Raw genomic sequence first — 14,938 nt, forward strand, 5'->3', positions numbered from 1 at the left:
TCGCCAGTAGGTAGTTATAGTTAGGATTGTTTTCCATTGGGAAATCGCAACATTCTATTGGGAATAACTTTGGCGCCGGTTGAGGAATCTGCCTGAATTTTTCCTCAACTTTGCCTCGCGGCTCTCCGCTCCTTCCCTGAAAGTTTGGGGGGGATTCGTCAATCGGGGGCCGAGATAAAAGGGGGGTCCCAAAACGTGTTTTCCCCATGTTAATTTCCATAGGGCGGTCAAACTCACTTTTAGCTTGAACGGCTGAATGGATTTCCACCAAACTTGGCAAAATTGTAGGGACTGGTAGCCCGATGTGCCTTTGCTATGTCTCAAGATATGTGCTCCAGTGTATTTTGAGTAATTTAGGTTCAAAAAAATATCTATATCTATAGGCGCGCCCCGGTACGCATACCGGGCGCGTACCAGCGCGCCACGCGAGTTCGCGAGCGGAAAGCTGATTGGCTCTCGGGTGTCTGTAAATATTCCAAACAGTCCGGAGCAGCCGCCATCTTGTGTCTCGGTAGGATCGAGACACAAGAGGTGGCAAAAAACAAAGGGGCACATGACCAAAAGGGGGCAGGGTAGACCCCCCCTGACCCCCTAGGTTTGATGTGGGGGCCATAAAAGGCTTCGCGGGGCAAAAAAAATAAAAAATAAAAATTTCGATTTTCGCGGGGGGAGCGCCTTGTACGCGCACCGGGGAGCGTACCGGGGAGCGTAGCATGGGGAAAACCCATTTCATTCACTGCGTCACCTCTACGACCCTTTCTTGCGTCACTACACTCCTTTTGCATACGTTACACCTGACGTATGTATAATGTGGCGCAGGGGTTTACAAAGTGACGCATCTACCTAGATGCGTCACTTTGTAAATATGACTCAGTAAGGTGCATTTTTAACAGCACTGGTGCGTCACAAAAAGTGACGCACCGGTGGCGTAAAAGTGACGCATGGCCTCATAAATGAGGCCTTCAGTCTTCTACTCATGCGTCATATTAAATATATGACGTATTATGTCGCAAGTACTTTTAGATACGTCAGTATTTCAGACGTATCTGTAAGCGCAAAAGTGATGCATTGCTGGAGAGTGTCACAAAAATGATGCAACTCCAGCAATGCATCCTTTCACATGGGGCCAGGCCCCATGTGAAAGGGCCTGCATCAGTCTTACGCCTGCTGTGAAACAGGCGCAAGATTTGGACGCAACAGCGTCATAAAAGTGACGTAGTGATATCTCATAGATTTTACTGCGTCACCTGTACGACCCTTTCTTGCGTCAATATGTCCCTTTTGCATACATTACACCTGACGTAGGTATAATGTGGCGCAGGGGTTTACAAAGTGATGCATCTACCTAGATGCGTCACTTTGTAAATATGACTGAATAAGGTGCATTTTTAACAGCACTGGTGCGTCACAAAAAGTGACGCACCGGTGGCGTAAAAGTGAGGCATGGCCTCATAAATGAGGCCTTCAGTCTTCTACTCATGCGTCATATTAAATATATGACGTATTATGTCGCAAGTACTTTTAGATACGTCAGTATTTCAGACGTATCTGTAAGCGCAAAAGTGATGCATTGCTGGAGAGTGTCACAAAAATGATGCAACTCCAGCAATGCATCTTTTCTTACCCTTCCACACCCCCGTTCCTTTTCTACATTTTGTTTGAATAACCACATTCCCCATGTTCACTCTCCTTCTCCTTACTTTTGTTCCCAACACTCACCTTCTTTCAGTCCCCCTACTTCACTTCCTTTCTCCTCTCATACTTTTTTGTTCTTTCTTACTCATTTTCCTTTCATTTATCAATGCACTCCACTTCACTTACTCTTTTTCATTTTTTTAAGAATATAGCTCTTTGATGAGAATTGGAGGTAGTTCTGAAAAGAACTTTTTTTTTTCTTCTTTTTTCTTTTTTTAGAACTACAACAAAAACAGGGAATGGAAACTGCTCAACAGGAGCAAAAAAAAAATTAGGGCTGGTAACGGCAGTGATGGTTCTCCAATGCTCGAACCATGAGCAGAACACTTTGCTCCCCACAGGAAAGTAGCTGATCACAGTATCTGCATTTAAGGGCGCCTTTGTTAAATGCAGGCTGAATGTTCGGAACCTGCTCTTGTGATCTCCCCCTCACCGATGGTGTTCGTCCTCCGGTTGATGTAGAGGCCCCATCACTGGGAACCTTTTGTGCCAGAGCCCTGACACTTTCCCGGGCAAAATTCTGGGGGTGCCTTCTCTCCACATGGCGAATCATTGTGGAGTTCCCAAAAGAATATTTTTTATTGGGGTTACCCCGTGACAGGACTGTGTGACAGATCCTGCACTCCACTTTTGGAGCATTTACCTTCTTCTGGTGATCAGGTATGGAAAATTTTTTCCAGATGAAATGTTCTTTGTATTTTGGCTGAGGAGGCTCTTCATCGATTAATTCATTGGAGTCATCTTCACTGCTGGATGGTCTGGCAGCCATGATAATCCAAGATATCCAACAAAGAACCGACAGCAAAACAGGCAGGTCTTTCAGTCACAAAAGTGAAAGAAGAAGTGAAGGAAATGGGTGGGGATTTCATTCTTTATAAAAAAAAATGTTATCAACCAATGAAAAGTGTTATTTTCAGGTCACATGACCCGACGCGCTTACGCTGCGCGCCCCGGGGCGTGCCCCGGGGCTCTTACGTAGCGCGTTCGTATGCGCGTGGGTGCTTCCGGGTGCGCTTACGCCGTGCGTATCACGCAGACGCGGCTACGCGATACGTTACGATGTTGTTTTCGTTCGCGGCAATAGCGCTAACGGGACGCTCACCGGTACGCGCCCGGGAGCGCTCCGGACAAAAATAAAAAAAAAAAAAAATTATTACATAATTATACAATATAAAATTCAATTCAATATCACATTTCATACCTATAGAGATTTGCTATAAAAAAAACTATGAAATTCACTGAAAAAACCATAGGTTTCACACCAGTTATAGTTAGGAATTAGCATTTAAAAAACCTATTAAATTCACTGAAAAAACCATAGGTTTCACACCAGTTATAGTTAGCTGGAAGTTTTACACGCATAAAACCATTGAAATTCCCACGTTATAGTTAGTTGGACTCATTACAACTTGCGCGTGCAATGCACTGCTGATGACGTCACATATTACATCACTCATGACATGGTCAGTGACATCACTCATGACATCACTGATGACACCATCCAGTGAATGTGTGTCTTTCTGAAAAATAAATATTAGTGAGTAATGTTTAAATATATGTATTAGTGTTTCACTTTGTGTATAAGTGGCTGCATGGGTTGGTGAGTAGCTACATGTGTATGTATATGGGTTATTAGATGTTTTTCTTAGTATCAGTATGAGTGTTTCTATGGTTTGGTGCGGGTATTACTTAGCACATAGATGCATGAATGACTGACTCTCTCTTTGTATGTGTTTTGAAGACAGCATATGTGCAGGACTGTATGGGTGGATGAGTGTGTATATGTGTGTGTTAGTGAGTGAATGACTGTCTCACTAGTGTTTTTATCAGTAACTACATATGTTTTAATCTAGTATATGTGAATATTGATGTATATAAGTGAGTATATGTGAGAGTGAGGGATGGTAAGAGTTCTTGTTTAAATTAGTATGTGTTTCTTTAAGTGACTGTTTAAAAGAGTAAGTATGTGTAAGTTTCCTTAGAAGTAAAGTGGTAGTGTGTGTATAGCTGTATATGCAAATAAATGGATGTTCAATAGTTTATTTGCATGTGTGAGTATGTGTGTGAGTAACTTATGGATAACTGTCGGTGTGTAACAGGATGTATAGGTGTATCACTACATATGATGAGTGAGTATATGTATGAGTGACTATATAGAACTGTTTGTCAATGAGTGGATGTGTATATAGATTGGTGAATTACTGAATTGGTTGTTGTAACTGATATGGGTATCTCCATATTTTCTGGAAAATTGTAGTTTCTATTTTTGAATATGTGTTTCAAGGGTTACATTATAGTGAAAGGAGGTCTGTCACTCTGTCACAAGGATGGTGTCATCAGTGATGTCATGAGTGATGTCACTGACCATGTCATGAGTGATGTAATATGTGACGTCATCAGCAGTGCATTGCACGCGCAAGTTATAGTGAGTCCAACTAACTATAACGTGGGAATTTCAATGGTTTTATGCGAGTAAAACTTCCAGCTAACTATAACTGGTGTGAAACCTATGGTTTTTTCAGTGAATATATATATATATATATATATATATATATATATATATATATATATATATATATATTACATTAAACGCAGTTCGCCGATCTCTTGGCCACTTGAGTGACGGCGGGCTCGGATGGGAAGACGATCCTCTTAATTTTCCACCAAAGCCTTTTCTTCAAAAAAAGCCATCTCGAGCCCAGTTCCGTAAAGCGTGAAATTTATTTATTTAAGACAAAATGACAAAAAAAACGCCCGACTCGTTTCGGTGCAGCCGCACCTTGGTCACGGGTAATTTGCAGTTTGTACACTGGGAAACTTATAGTGCTCAACAAACTGCATAACAGTAGAAGTAGGACTACCTGTCCCAACACAAAATAAAGCCGGGCGTTTGTTTGTCGTTCTGTCTTAAATAAATAAATTTCACGCTTTACGGAACTGGGCTCCAGATGGCTTTTTTTGAAGAAAAGCCTTTGGTGGAAAAAAAAAATAATAATATATATATATATATACACACTCCACACCTCCTCCGAGGCTGCCGGGACTCCATGACAGCGGTGCACCTCAGGGTCGGAGGTCGCCCTGTCGTCAAATCAAAGTTCCCAAAGCACAAAAACAGTTTATGCCGATGCACTCCACTCCAATGAAAAGTTTGCCACTTCAAATTCGTAGTTGCAGAAAAGAGAGTTTATTTAACAAAGTTTAAGCATGTTTTATCGAGTGATGGAAAAAAACACCCAACGCATTTTGACGATGAACTCGTCTTGCTCACGGGTAAACTCAATGCAAAATTCGCTGTGTTAAATAAAGTTCATTCAAAGTTTCGTCACACACCCACAGTGTCAACATAGACAAAGGACTTAACGTTCAACATATTTGCAAACAGCAACCATATATGAAAGGTGCTCTATTTTGTCTGACACAGTCAAAGGAACACAGTTTCCATTATCAGAGACTGGTTATTCTTGAGTTTGGTGAAAAGTTGAAAATATAAATTCATTAAGTCAATTAATATATAGTCAGGCGCGACTGAAATCATATTTCAACAATCTTATCGCTGATTTGGCATATGCAAATAATTAAGTACAGCATAGCATCGTACATTATATTGCCATCTAAGGCTACAGTGGTGCATCGTGACATTATTTTCTTATTTTTCTAAAGTAAAATCGACCTTAAGTTTTTACTGGAGATTCATCAATTTACAATCTGGATGCCGAACTACATGTACATCTGTAGACAATATTGAGAACAGTGTAAATATGAGACTGAGACCCATCCACAGCAGATAAATGTAATAATTGTACAGCACAAAATTGTGGAATTATGTAAAAAGTTGGGGAGATTACTGGATACGACATACAAACCAGAACTTAAACCACACCACCATCTTATTAGAGTCCGGTACAAGATAACATAAGGGTAGCGAAATTGAGATAAACATAGAAGTCAAGGAATTGTTGGGACGGGTAAAAAGTTTTGTGGATATAAGTACTTTACAGACATCATAAAGAACTAACCCGTGAACCCCGACATATAATTACCATAGAATTCAGAACCAACAAGATATGTACATATATGTAAATATATGATTTATTGAAATGAGTTATGATTTGGAATACTGTACATATGTCAAGGGGGCTATAATATGGTTATGAATATATGACATTATGTTTAGTAATATGTGTACCCTAAAAATGTGAATAATATCGCACAGGAGGAGGCAAAATGAAGAAGGAATAATGAACATATAATTAATTAATTGTTTGACCTCCTGAAAAGTGATAGAGGTACTATGACGTAACACATCAAGGATTGTAAATATTGTGGGTGGTTTTTTGCGTACTTTACGGCAATTTGGAACTGCAAGATGGCTATAATTATATACCTGCCAAAAAAACACTGTGTAGGGTTGTTGGTCTAGATGACCATGGAAAGGGAAGAGGGTACTTACACAAAACACTATTTAAAAAGAGGTCTAGACTCTAGGACTCTATGGTCCAGTTGAAGGCAAGGAGCCGAAACGCGTAGACCGTCCATTTTGATGCACTTTATCTTGTACATGGTGTAAATAAATTCGTGAAAACCAACCTGTTGCTGTGCCGTGTCTCCATCTACAGGATCGTAGGAAGGAGAAACAGAAGTAATATATATATATATATATATATATATATATATATATATATATATCACAGCTACAAACAATCCACGAATCCTTAATTCGTAAAGAAAGCAGCACACACAGGGGGTGGTTCCACGTAGATTTAATGGGGGAACCTACAGCATACGACGCGTTTCGCCAGAGGGCTTCGTCAAGATAGGCATATCTTGACGAAGCCCTCTGGCGAAACGCGTCGTATGCTGTAGGTTCCCCCATTAAATCTACGTGGAACCACCCCCTGTGTGTGCTGCTTTCTTTACGAATTAAGGATTCGTGGATTGTTTGTAGCTGTGATAAATACAACGGGTACACCCCCGTTCGAGCGTGCACCCGCTCACGAGTGCAACCGGCTGGTGTTTGGAGCATGTGATATATATATATATATATATATATATATATATATATATATATATATATATATATATATATATATATATATATCTTCAAGGTATGTAGATGGGTAGTTAGGAGTAGTAAATCTATACTTCCTTATATGCAATTACCGTTTGATATATTTTTTTTAAAACAGATTTTATTTGTCAAGTATCACATATGAGGCAGAGCTCTGTACCCCAGAAACGTCTGCAAAATAAGTTTACATCATCATGGGTTTGACACATACAAAAAACATAATCAAGGCGTAACGAAAACCAATACATATATAGAGTCTAGAAGAATGAGAAAAGAGAACAAAACATAACAACCTCCTCCGTACGCACTAATGTCGTCTTTGAAACAACACACCATGAGAAAGAGCCCACACCAATATATAGAGCACGTTATAACACCTAGATCTGTACAACACTTCTGTATAGGAACTTAAACTGAGTTAGGTATATCCGCCATTGAGACGGGGACCAGCTGTATACCTTGATAGTCCGCCCATCACTTCCAAATTTTAAAATGTTTTTGTAGACACCCCCTTGCTGTGAAGATTGGAATCTCCAAACCCATACCGTTTTATATTTTGACCCCTGATATTCTTTCTTCGATGATCATGACACATGGTATTCTGGGGGTCATTATTTATGGTACAACTGTTATTATTATTATAAGGTCTTATAGAGAGCGTAGCTACCCAACAGAGGTTTCGCAGCGCTTAGACAAAGGTAGGAACTAGCCAGAAATAGAAACCAGGTTTTAAGATCTTTATGGAAAATTGTCAGCGTTTGGCAGCTTCTCGGTGAGTTGGGCAATGTTTTCCAAAGCTTGGGGTCCAAGTATGAGAAGGAACAACCACCCACACAGGCCTTTTAGACCCCGGGAACCTTACAAAGGTAGCAGTTAAGCGACCGAAAGGATTGATTTAGGTGGGATGGTTTCACTAGCTGTTGCAAGTAGAGTGGATCAGTATCAGACCTAGCTTTATACATGTAGCATAGGGCTTTAAACTGTATGCGCTTGCCCACCGCAAGCCAATGGAGATCACGGAGAAGACTGGACACTGAGGAGCGCTTGGGAAGATGAAATAGAAGCCTGGCAGCTTGTAGGCGTTTGATGATAGCCTTGCCAGCCCTCTAAACTCATAGCAGCAGTTATCAAGTACAACAAGGGTCAAGCAAGGATGTGCATTGACCCCCAATTCTTCAATATATGCATGTGCGATGTGCGTGTCCATTCAGCTCTCAAGGCTTTGCACAAACACGGTTAGCAGGAGGGAAAGAAGTCTGAAAGGTGAAGCACTTTAAATCCACAGAGGTAACATTCTCCTCAAACTCTACATGGCAGAACCATATTAGTGCCCTTAATGGAAAGATGCTAGAGTAAGACTCCTTCTATATGGTGCCCACCACTGCAACTTTCTGAAAATACCATTTTCAGGAAATAGCTTACCATTTCACAGGGCATGCCCACTGCTTAGTTTCTACTTTGTGTCAGACAACTCCTCTAAAGTACTTTTAGAACATATGCGTGCAGCAGAGGATGTACTCCCATAGCAGATACTTATCGAATTTACAATGAGGGGAATGTACTCAGATTGAAGTGGCTGTGCTGCATTAAAATGGCGTTCCAAGAGTTGTGTCTTTATTGAGAGCGGTGTAACCCGAGGGATAGCTTTGCTGCCTAGGGCCTTGCTATGAGTTGTGCCAGCCAAGTAACAACCCCAGATCTTTCTTTCCTCTTGCATGGTACAGTCATACTAGCGTCAATGCAAAAAGGACAAAGGTGACAGAGTCAGTATTCAAACATTCCAAAGATGATGAAATAACTTTGCCAGGACTTGTTTGATGATATTGGCTTTGCCAATGCAACACAATCATTAGCAAAGCCAATAGCATTGGGTGGTCATATTGAATTAAAATTGAGTATACCACAAAAATGGGTATCATGTTGCATGTAGCTGCAACGTGGTGGCCATCTTGGAAGCTAAGAAAATAACATTCTAACATAGCCGAACACTGTTTTCTGTACCTCCAAGGTGGGCATTTAGTGTCATCTGTACACAACTTAACATCCATCTTGCAAATATACACAATAGCATTGTAAGGTGGCTGGCCGCTGATAGTGGCTTTGCTAGTACTTGCTCAAATTTACAAGCATTGGCAATGGTAATAGCAATGGGCAGAAAGAAGCAGGTGAAGATTGGATAGAGAGATGTGGAGAGGAGGGAGTGAGAGAGTCACTGACCCTCAGTAGTGCTTGGTATCAGAGGTGGATAACATGGTTGAGAGGATTACCCCTCCATTGGTGGTGGGGAAGCAGAGAACAACTGGGGGAGCAGATAGACGTGGAAGAAAGAGGAAAGAAAAACTCAAGCATGTGCAAAACAGTAAGGGAGAAGGAGATAGACAGGACATTGACCCCTATTCAGTACAAAATAACAAATAACATAAAAAAGCAGAAAGAAAAGTAGTTCCCTGAAGACAGTAGTGGAAGGATAAACTCAACCAGTCGAAATTTACAGAGAAAAGCAAATGCATGGATAACACAGGTATAAGGACAAAAGACGTTACATTAGGAGTAAGGAACTGAAATTGACAAGAAAGCCATCTAATTATGAGCAAGGGGTAGACCGAAAACCTACTCTATGTATATGCTGAGATATTGAGGTTCCGTGATTTTCGACTTCGCTTCGTAGTCAGCCGCCATTTTGTGACAGTCGCCATTTTGTGTTGTCCTCACTCAGGCGACACGGCGAATATAGTGTATTTGCCTTTTCAACTGCTCGCCTCTCCTGTTAATGAATAACCCTTTTGTCCTTGTCTAAGAAACTGATGTCAGGAACTGGCCGAGTTAGTTAATCCGTGTCTAGACTGATTGATCCTTGTCTTAGTTGGCTGTGCGGGTCTCACCATTCTTCCTTTATCTTATCCTATTTATCTGGCCTTCACTATTCTTTCTGTGTATTCTCTTGTTACACAACTGTCCTTTGAGGCTCGAAAATACGTCCTGCCACCTGCAAATTGAATTACATGCAATAGCATTGATTAACTCGAGGGGAGGGGAGAACACGGGGTCTGAAAGAAGGGCGTATACAAGATACTCGATAGCTTGTTTTCAAACTTTTCTCATTTGTCAGTTTTGTATGTTTTGGGAGTGGGTATTGTAAATATGTATGGTATAAAAGTCTGTGCGCCACAGAGTAAAGTGGCAGTCTCCTGAGAACTTACCATTGGTGTACTTCTAGGACCACTGTGCTTAGCTGCAGCTAATAAATCTGATTTTCTACGCCTAACAGAGTGTCTCGTGTCTCTGTCTGATAAGGCAGGTGAACCCGGAGATATCAGGCGTGCCCTGCGCCGCTAGGCCTATAAGGCCCGGTTCTCCAATATTGGCTACAATGCTGTCTACTACTGATAAGTAGCAAGACCATAAAAATGAGGACCATTCATCAGGGGAATGAGAAGACATTTTTAAGTTGCTACAATCAAGCTACAGTTCAGTTTAAGATGTGGACAATATTAATGGTACACATCACTGTTATTTGTGTTTTTTGAAATTCCAGGGTCTAATGACATTGTATAGGGCCAAAAACACTTTTTCACAAATGCTACATTATTCAGGCGTAACTACATTTTGATGACTTCCATTTGCATCTGAGTTGCTACATATGAATAGAAATCCTCACCTTGAGCATTCTAATGCCTTCCAGTCTCAAACCTGGATAGGCCCTTTCTGTTTGGGACATTGGCTGGGTGGGTTGAGCAAGTTGAGCATCCCTGAGTCGGGACATCTAGTGCCTTGTTCTGTCAGCTGACACTTCCAGAAATATCCCTGCTCCCAGGAAACTCTCAAATGTTTGTTTGGGAAATGATGAGACACTGCTAGCAAGTGTCGCGCCCTCCCTCCTTACTTCCTTATAGGCCAGTCGCGACAGGGAATTAATACATTACTTACTGCCAATTCTTCATTATCCAGAGCCATGGTCCTCCCCGTCCCTTACTCTATAAGGAAGAATGCCTCCTTGACACCTTATGTAGCAAATATTTCTACTGTGTTTATTGTAGAACACATGACGTTCCACTCATAACGCCCCTCCTGCCTTTCTGATACTGCTTCGAACCAAGTCGCATTGAGGAATAAGGAGTCAGGGTAGGCTGGGGCGATCTGGACTGGGACAGGGAGGACTATGGCTCCAGATATTGAACATTACAGAGAAGTAATGTATCTCATTATCCCAGAGCATGTCCTTCCTGTCCGAGTTCTTACCCTGCGAGGAACTACGCAAGCAAAAACCCTGTTCTTCAGTGATGGAGACAACACACACACCATTACAATTGTAACTTGCTTTAATACGTCATTGAATTATACAGAAGCTTGCTATTCCTTCATAGCAGATTTCAACACTCCCAAACCAAATTCATGGATTCATCCATTCCCAACTTGTAATGTTTAACAAAAGGGACCTCTGACCACCATGTCGCTGTCCTACACATTTCCATTATGGGAATACCATACATCTCTGCCCCAGAGGCTGCAATCCCCCTAGTAGATCTTCTCCTAATTGGACCAGGAAGCAGTAGATGCATGATATCATAACCCTTAACAATCTCTTGTCTCACCCACCTGCTGACAGTAGAAGTAGATGGTGTTGTCCCTCTGTCAGTCCTGCGAAAGGCCACCAAAAGAAGGCTGGACTTCCTCGTGTCCTTTGTATTATCTGGATACACCAATACCGCCATCATTCAGGCCCAGTGGAATCCTATCTTCAGGAGAAACACACAGTATGGATCATATCCTGCGGTCTGTGGAATTGTGACTGCATCTTGGGAGACAGTTTTGGATCGAGCAAAAAAATGACCCTATCTGCAAAACACTTGACATAGGGATAAAAAGAGTGTGAAGTGCCCCCATTTACCCTAGTTGTCTTGTAGACATGATTAAAGAAAAACCAAAGGTGGTGATGGACGGAGCGTTGACAATACAAACACTCACCCCCAGTCAACTGATCTGGGTTTAATCCATCACCGTTCTTTAGCTCACTCCGCCACCCCAGTTCAGACATGGCCATATGCAAATCAGTCTGACCCTGTGCCTCATGGGAACAGTCCAGCCCGAACTGCCGAGCCATGTCTTCCCTGGACAGGCTTTTATTGGAACTGTAATATCCTAACAGGAGCAATAGAGGATATATATATATATATATATATATATATATATATATATATATATATATATATATATATATATATATATATATATGCTTTCACACTTTCGTCGGTTCAAACGAAACAGACAGCACTCCAAGGTCGTATTTGTGAAGAAGGTTTATTGGCAGACCCCCTGCCCCCTCCGACAGACGTGTTTCGCTTTTCGCTTCGTCAGTGTCAACAAGTGGGTAGAAAGGAAACCATTATAACATCCACATTCCTCATAGAGAGTGAGAGTGGACTGACCCTCACTATGTTTTTCGGTGGCCATCTTGTAGTGGACCAATAGATACAAGTTTGCAAGTAACATTTTCATTAAAAACAATGGTTTCAAAAGTGCAAGTGCATGATTAAAAAAATTCAAATATGTCAAAAAAACACATTTCATATAGATATTCTTGTGTATACCATATGTGATTCTTAAAGCATTGTCGTTACGCTTTTAACTTTAGAAAATATCTACAATTCGTATTTATCACTATAATGCAGGCTAAAGGCCATAGATTTTAGAAAGCAGTGTCAGACATATCATTATCCTATTATGTACCATGTTTTTATGGTACACTATTCCTGCTAGTGCAAATCATAAGTTGCACTTTTTCATCGACCTGTAACTTTTTACATTAATAGCTTTGTAATGGTATACTTCAAGTTGTTGAGCCCTGAATGGGCAATTTCGACTCATTTACTGGCTGTTTTGCTTATATCTATGTTGTTCATGATGTCCTATATGGGCCTATGTCATATGTTCTGTTTCAGCTTTGGAGTTATGGAAGATGGGAACTGGTTTACTTCGTAATATTAGGTTCTGTCTCCCTATGTCATTCTAAGTGAACCCACAGTTCCTCGTCATTATTCAACCCTATAGGATGTTTGCTTTGTAGATCAATGATGTATTTTGATTCCAGTATTCTCAGTGCCTTGATCCGGTCTCCACCCCTCTCCCTTTTATCCACCTGATCTAGGCAGAAGAAGGTGAGTATATCACGCTTACTATTATGGTGGGTTTCGAAGTGGCGCGCCACTGGGTAATTCTTATCGTGGTTTGTTATCGCCCGCATATGTTCCAATATGAGTTTCTTCGCCGGGTTGATGGTGCTGCCAATATATCGTTTATGGCAAGGGCACTCTAAACAATATATAGCGAAATCAGAGTTGCAATTCAGAAATTTCAAAATTTCTCTAGACGGGCGGGGCTCATTTGGTCTTCCTTCATATTTTGTTCTTTTCCTGCTATACTTGCAAGCTTTGCAATGTATGCAGGGAAGAAACCTTTGATGGGACTGGTTCTAAACTGTTTGGGCTGGTCCTTGAAATTACTCTGTAATAAGTGGTCATTTAATGATTGACAGCGTCTGTATGTTATGGACGGACGTGGTGGTATGATATTTAGAATATCCTCTTGCTTGGAATCTTGTTACGGCGGCATCCCTTGCTTGTGCGGAAAAAAATTATATATATATATGCTCGAAGGTGTCCACCTTTTTGAGTAGCACGCGAACAGCAGCTTGGTTTATGTATAGGTGAGGACGGGGATCCACTCGTAGACGCCGCTCCGTACGGGATCTGCCCGACGCGTTTTGAAGCTCCATATGCTTCTCTTCAGGGGCTTTAACGGAAGCGGTGTGCGCAACCGCTGACCCACTTCCCCATTTTATATATAACACACCCACCAATGGGAGGCTCAAATGAGACTGTGCATTCTGGGAAGTGTGGTCCGGGAAGCACACAATCAAGTCCTGTATGGACTCCACAAGTGGGCCCGTCCTCGATTCCAAGTACGACTGCTGCTTCACTTTAGTGACCCCCAGGGTCGGGCAGATCCCGTACGGAGCGGCGTCTACGAGTGGATCCCCGTCCTCACCTATACATAAACAAAGCTGCTGTTCGCGTGCTACTCAAAGGTGGACACCTTCGAGCTTTGATTTATACGCGGCCGTCCAGCCGCGGAGTATGCACCACCCCGGTACCCTGGGGGTCACGAAAGTGAAGCAGCAGTCATACTTGGAATAGAGGACGGGCCCACTTGTGGAGTCCATACAGGACTTGATTGTGTGCTTCCTGGACCACACTTCCCAGAATGCACAGTCTCATTTGAGCCTCCCATCGGTGGGTGTGTTGCATATAAAATATAAAATGGAGAAGTGGGTCGGTGGTTGCGCACACCGCTTCCGTTAAAGCCCCTGAAGAGAAGCATATGGAGCTTCGAAACGCGTCGGGCAGATCCCGTACGGAGCGGCGTCTACGAGTGGATCCCCGTCCTCACCTATACATAAACCAAGCTGCTGTTCGCGTGCTACTCAAAGGTGGACACCTTCGAGCTTTGATTTATACGCGGCCGTCCAGCCGCGGAGTATGCACCACCCCGGTACCCTGGGGGTCACGAAAGTGAAGCAGCAGTCGTACTTGGAATAGAGGACGGGCCCACTTGTGGAGTCCATACAGGACTTGATTGTGTGCTTCCTGGACCACACTTCCCAGAATGCACAGTCTCATTTGAGCCTCCCATCGGTGGGTGTGTTGCATATAAAATGGAGAAGTGGGTCTGTGGTTTCGCACACCGCTTCCGTTAAAGCCCCTGAAGAGAAGCATATGGAGCTTCGAAACGCGTCGGGCAGATCCCGTACGGAGCGGCGTCTACGAGTGGATCCCCGTCCTCACCTATACATAAACCAAGCTGCTGTTCGCGTGCTACTCAAAGGTGGACACCTTCGAGCTTTGATTTATACGCGGCCGTCCAGCCGCGGAGTATGCACCACCCCGGTACCCTGGGGGTCACGAAAGTGAAGCAGCAGTCGTACTTGGAATAGAGGACGGGCCCACTTGTGGAGTCCATACAGGACTTGATTGTGTGCTTCCTGGACCACACTTCCCAGAATGCACAGTCTCATTTGAGCCTCCCATCGGTGGGTGTGTTGCATATAAAATGGAGAAGTGGGTCGGTGGTTGCGCACACCGCTTCCGTTAAAGCCCCTGAAGAGAAGCATATGGA

The sequence above is a fragment of the Lissotriton helveticus genome, chromosome 7 (genome assembly GCF_964261635.1).
Source record: "Lissotriton helveticus chromosome 7, aLisHel1.1, whole genome shotgun sequence".
NCBI classification, from domain to species: domain Eukaryota; kingdom Metazoa; phylum Chordata; class Amphibia; order Caudata; family Salamandridae; genus Lissotriton; species Lissotriton helveticus.